This window comes from Theropithecus gelada, chromosome 14 (assembly GCF_003255815.1).
Source record: "Theropithecus gelada isolate Dixy chromosome 14, Tgel_1.0, whole genome shotgun sequence".
NCBI classification, from domain to species: Eukaryota; Metazoa; Chordata; class Mammalia; order Primates; family Cercopithecidae; genus Theropithecus; species Theropithecus gelada.
The window spans coordinates 119,845,206-119,851,205 of record NC_037682.1 but is presented as its reverse complement, the minus strand read 5'-3'; positions in this window follow the sequence as shown (position 1 = coordinate 119,851,205).

Sequence of the window (6,000 nt, the reverse complement as noted above, 5' to 3'; positions counted from 1 at the left end):
TTAGACACATGCTGTGCTGGCCTCCACCGGGGCTCTGGAACTGGATGCTGCAAATGTGGAGGACAGGTCTGTCACTCAGAGCTGAGCTATCACAGTGCTATTGGTGTAGAGCCTGAAGGAGCTTGTCTCAGGGTCATTTTATAGACTGAAAAGCTATTAGAAATTTCCACATCAGATGGTTATAATATACCCCTGCATTCCTGAAGTGGTAGAATCATTTTGTTCCTGTAACATGGGGATTATACTTATACTACTCTTTTTTTCATGTATGACGATAAGGGGGATTTCAGCACAATGTTAGGAAGAGAAGAAATTTTTAAATAGTGGGAGAATTTTGAATGAATGAGGAGTCTCTGTAGCACTTAAGATCCACAGAACCTTTCCTGCTAGTGCACTGCAAAGCATGCTCTTTTCATCATTTCAGGAGATTGGTAGAGTATAACTTGGTGTAGGAATGCTTTGAGTAACCCTGACCCTGGTTAACACAAGATGTCCCTGGATATTTTTAAAAGGAGTCATGGCTTGCTTAGCCTCCTCTGTCTCCAGATTTGGAATAGCTGGAGTAATTGTTTGTTAATTGGAAGTTTCTCAGAGTTTAAGAGAGACAATGTTGTGTAGTGGTTGAGAACACAGGCTCTGCAGCCAGACCGTCTGGGTCCAGAGCCTGTGTGTGCCACTTACTTCCTGGGTGTTCTTGGGCAAGTCCTCCATTTCTTTGTGTCTTAGTTCTGTTATCTGTAAAATGCTAGTATAGACCTCAGAGGGTCATTGTGAAGATTAAATGAGTTAAACAGTGCACAGATCAGCACCTGGCACACAGCAGGCACTATATCTGTATTTACTCTTGTTATTAAGTGGGGTCACTATTTGATTCCATTTAATAAATATTAATTGAATGTCTGCCTTATGCCTGGTTGATAGATGGCAAGAGAATGTCTATCATGTGTCATGCATTGTACTTAGCTACGGATATCAGAGTAAAGAAGGCCTAGTCTCTGCTGTATCTGGGTATATAGAGTATGGGATTTCAGACAAGTAATCAGGTGATTACGGGGCAGTTTATTTTGTAACGTAATCCTGGGAGCTGTGGGAGCAGTTAGGGGGGCTCCCTGCCCCAGTCTTGGGTAGTCAGAGATTATTTCTTAGCAGAGTGGAGTGAAAACTGTGATAGAGACTGTATGCTTATAGAGGGAAGTGAGGCGTTGAGATTCATTTAGGTTATAATGACAGTAGGTGTTGTCTGTCTGAAATGTTAGATATTTAAAGAAATAGCAGTCAGGGCAGGAAAGGGGGCTTATTCATCTAGACAACTGTCTTGGTGTTCCTCTTTGTGGCGGCAGAAGCAACCACAGCCTCCAGAGTGCCCGTTCGTGTTGTCTGCCACACTCTATGTTCTAAGAATCCTTTAGTGTTCCTTTTGTCTTAGCTCATGCCCAACCAAGGACCATCTTTGGGCTTACAGAGTGTTAATTTATCTTCTGAAACATGTCTTCCTTTTTAGAGACTTCCCTGCAAGTTTCCTGTTTCCATGAGCACTGACAGATCCTGTAAAGACTTTCGATTCATGGATTAAGCATGTGCAAGAGAGGAGTCAAATTGCACTGAACACTCCCAAAGGATTTCTTTTCCCCCCCTTTCTTTTCTTGCTTCCTTCCTTCTTTTTCCTTATCTCTCTGCTCCATTCCCCACTTGCCCCAAATCCTCAGACTTCCTCTGTGGATTCCAAATAAAGATTTCGGAGACTTTAAGGGCCTCTATTAAGCAGGGACCCTCATGGGTCTACTTTAGTTTTGGATAAAGCAGTTATTTGGTGTGATCATACAAACAGTATAAAATCCATGGGTAATTAAAGAGGTCCAGAATCTCCCTTTCGCCCTGCAAAATATATCCCCTGACAGAGGAATCCACATCTTATAACTCTCACTCATTAGGGTTAAGGCAATAAAAACTTTGCTGAAATTTCAAATGTTAAAAGAGAGGGGATAATAGTCAGCAGTACTACAGTGTGAATTCGCTTCTCTTCCATCCCCCTCACACCCTCTCCCTTCAAGACTCATGAAGGCATGAGACCTAGGACCTGTAATTTTAAAGGAGCTAAGGGATTTGAAGAAAAGAGCAATATTATCTGAGGGATAGAGGCTGATGGAATACTGACAGTGGAGGTTTTCTTTTGACGTGAGCTTTGAACATGTGGAAATGGAACAAAAGACATCAGCAAAGAGGTGGTGGGTACAGAAAGATGACCTTTATAATCTTATATAAAGAAAGCTGTGCACCAGAACTCCAGTTATCTCCCTTCCCTTCCCTTCCTTGGCCTTCTCTTCCTTTCTCTTCCCTCCCTCCTTCCTTCTTTCTCTCTTTCTCCATCTATTCACCTATTTATTTAACAAGAAGGAGTGTGAGTGCCTATCACAGCCAAGCAATGCTATTTCTACATTCTGAGTATTCACAGATGAACATGTATGGATCTTGCCCAGAAGGAGCTCAATGCAGTTGGAAGGACTGAACAAACAGAATCACAATGTACAGTAAAAAGCATTACGAGAGTTGAGGACACATCAAACCCTTCCTGGTGACAGTTTCACAGGACATTTGGGCAGGAGTTTGAAGGGCGAATCGAGATTTTTCAAGTGAACATGGTGGGCTAGGGATTCCAGCCAAAGCTGGATGACGGCGTGGTATAGTCCAGGAGGGGAAAGTAGCTCGCCTGCATGTGCTAGATAAATGGCATAAGGCCTCTGTGTGCGGCGCTTAGGGGTCCAGCTACTGGTCTAGGGCGGGGAGCCATTGGGTTAAAGCAGAGAGCCCAGGATGAAACTCAGAAAACATCTCCATTGTGTGGAAATCAGATCAAAAGTACTCATAATTTTCTCATAAATGCATGTCATAAAATTGAAGGATGAAGAAATGAAAAGGAGGATGTGAAAGCCAAGAGTACTGAGGAGGTAAGCAAGTCCTAAGGGACTTCTGGACTTCCTTTAAAGCTGGGCGTTTTGAGAGAATGGGAAGCTTGTTCAGAACCCCCTCGTTCCAGACTGTGGCTGTGTCAACACAGAGATCAAAGTGAAAATATGACAAATAGAAGATGCATATTCAGCATAGTAATTAAAACCAAAATCCAGTAATTCAGGTTTTATTTCCTTGTTTTTTCCTGCTAGGCTTTTGACAATGATTAAATTAAGTGCAATCTGTAGAAGTCTCCCTTCTGCGTGGACTGCCTGGACCCATCTTGGCCTCCTTGGGATTCATCCTTTGTAAGACAGTGGGAAGAAAAGGAGGCTTACAGAATCTCCCTGGCCAGTGGTCAGTGCTAGGGACCAGGAAGGGGACATGGGAGGGGGTGCAGGGACTAATCTGTGTCTCTTTTTATCACTGCCCTTAAAAAAAATCAGACTTCTTACAAGAGAACCCCAGCTGGCCTTTCTTGAGCCCACATGAAGCATGTGGAAAATGGCTCACATGTGCCATTTTCCTGAGTTAGCAAGCTGGCCTGGCTTCCCTTGGGTCCTCCAGAGCAGCCCTGGCGAGGAGGGAATGGAAAAATCATCCAGAGAGAAGGGGAGGGGAAAAAGCAAACGGAATTCTGGTCAGTGGCTCCTGTTGCTTTTGGCGCCCCAGGAGTGAGAGCCCCTGGCTGCCTGCAGCCTCTCGGATAGGCAGGAAGGCAGAGTGCTGGGGCATTCAGTGGCCCTCTCAGCTTCTTAGTCCTCGCTGAGCTTTGTTATTTATTTACTTTTACATTTCAGTGGCTTCTAATTTATGGAAACAGGTGGAGAGAGAGGGAATGTAAGGCATAGCAGCTTAGATGTGGCCTAGAGGACTCGGAGAATGACACACTTTCCCCTGTGGTTGGGTGGTGGAGGGACTGGACATTGCAGTCAGAGTGCCTGACCACTGGGCGGTGACTCCTGGAGTGGTCGGAGGCGAGCCGTCGCTTTTCTGTAGTCTAGGCCTGTAGAGGAGGGCCAGTAGGCTGCCCCAGGGCCAATCTGCTAAACAGAAAACCCAGAAAGATGGACCCAAGATGTATTATGATGTTTGGCACATGGTATGCAGTCCATAAATGCTTGAGTTTGGTGACAGTGTAAATTCTAGAGCCCAAGCTGATGGGAGTTCAGGCTCTCACAGTGCAGATCATTTGTGGACAGTGAAAAATGAACAGGAATGTACTGGATTCTGAACTCGGCTCCTGGCACAAGTAGAATATGTTTGTATGATGCTAATTCTATTTATTGTTTTAAAATTGGTACAATGGTCTTTTTTTCAACTTTTATTTTTAGATTCAGGGGGTACACGTGCAGGTTTGTTGCCTGGACCTATTGGGTGATGCTGAGGTTGGAGTACAAATGATTCTGTCACCCAGGTAGTAAGCAGAGTACGCAACAGTGAGTTTTTCAACCCTTGACCTCTCCCTCCCTCCCTTCTCTGGTAGCCCCCACTGTCTATTGTTGCCATCTTTATGTCCACAAGTATCCGATGTTTAGCGCCCACTTATAAGTGAGAACACGTGGTATTTGATTTTCTGTTCCTGTGATAATTTGCTTAGGATAATGGCCTTCAGCTGTATCCCCATTGCTGCAAAGGACATGATTTTATTCTTTTTCATGAGTAGGTAGTATTCCATGGTGTATATATACATTTTCTTTATCCAGTCTACTGTTGATGGGCACCTAGGTTGATTCCATTACTTTGCTATTGTGAATAGCACTGTGATGAACACATGAGTGCATGTGTCTTTCTGGTAGAATAATTTGTTTTTTTTGGGGGGTGGAGGGGTATGTACCCAATAGTGCAATTGCTGGGTCAAATAGTTGTTCTGTTTTAAGTTATTTGAGAAATATCTAAACTGCTTTCCAAAGTGGCTGAAGTAACTTACATTCCCACCAGCAGTGTATGAGTGTTTCTTTTCTTCACAGCCCCACCAGCAACTGTTGCTTTTTGACTTTTTAATAGTCATTATGACTGGTGTGAGATGGTATCTCATTGTAGTTTTAATTTGCATTTCTCTGATGATTAGTGATGATGAGTATTTTTTTGTATATTTGTTGACCACTTGCATATCTTCTTTTGAGAAATATCTGTTCATGTCTTTTGCCCATTTTTTAATGGGATTATTTGGTGTTTGCTTGTTCAATTGTTAAAAACTTCTTTCTAGATTCTGGATATTAGACCTTTGTTGGATACATAGCTTGCAAGTATTTTCTCTTGATCTATAGGTTGTTTGTAGTTTCTTTTGTTGTGCAGAAGTTGATAGTTTCTTTTGTTGTTCAGAAGCTCTTTAGTTTATTTAGGTACCACTTGTCAATTTTTGTTTTTATTGTAATTGCTTTTGAGGACAGTCATAAATCATTTCCCAAGGCTCATGTCCTGAATGATGTTTCCTAGGTTTTCTTCTAGGATTCTTACACTTTGACATCATACATTTAAATCTTTAATCTGTCCTGAGTTAATTTTGGTATATGGTAACAGGTAGGGGTACAGTTTCATTCCTCTGTATATGACTAGCCAGCTATCCTGGCACCATTTATTGAATTGGGCATCCTTTCCCCATTGCTTATTTTTGTCAACTTTGTCCAAGATTAGATGGCTGTAGGTGTGTGGCTTTATTTCCAAGTTCTTTACTCTGTTCCGTTGGTCTATGTGTCTATGTTTGTACCAGTACCAGGCTGTTTTGTTTACTGTAGCCTTATAATATAGTTTGAAGTTGGGTAATGTGATGCCTCCAACTTTGTTCTTCTTGCTTAGGATTGCTTTGGCCACTCAGGCTCTTTTTTGTTTCCCTGTGAATTTTAGAATAGTTATTTCCAATACTGTAAAGAATGGCATTGGTAGTGGGTAGTATGATGATATTCATGGTATTGATTCTTCCAGTCAATGAGCATAAAATATCTTTCAATTTACTTGTGTTTTCTATGATTTCTTTTAGCAGTGTTTTGTAGTTCTCCTTGTAGAGATCTTTTACTTCCTTGGTTAGATATAATGTTAGGTATTTTTTGTGGC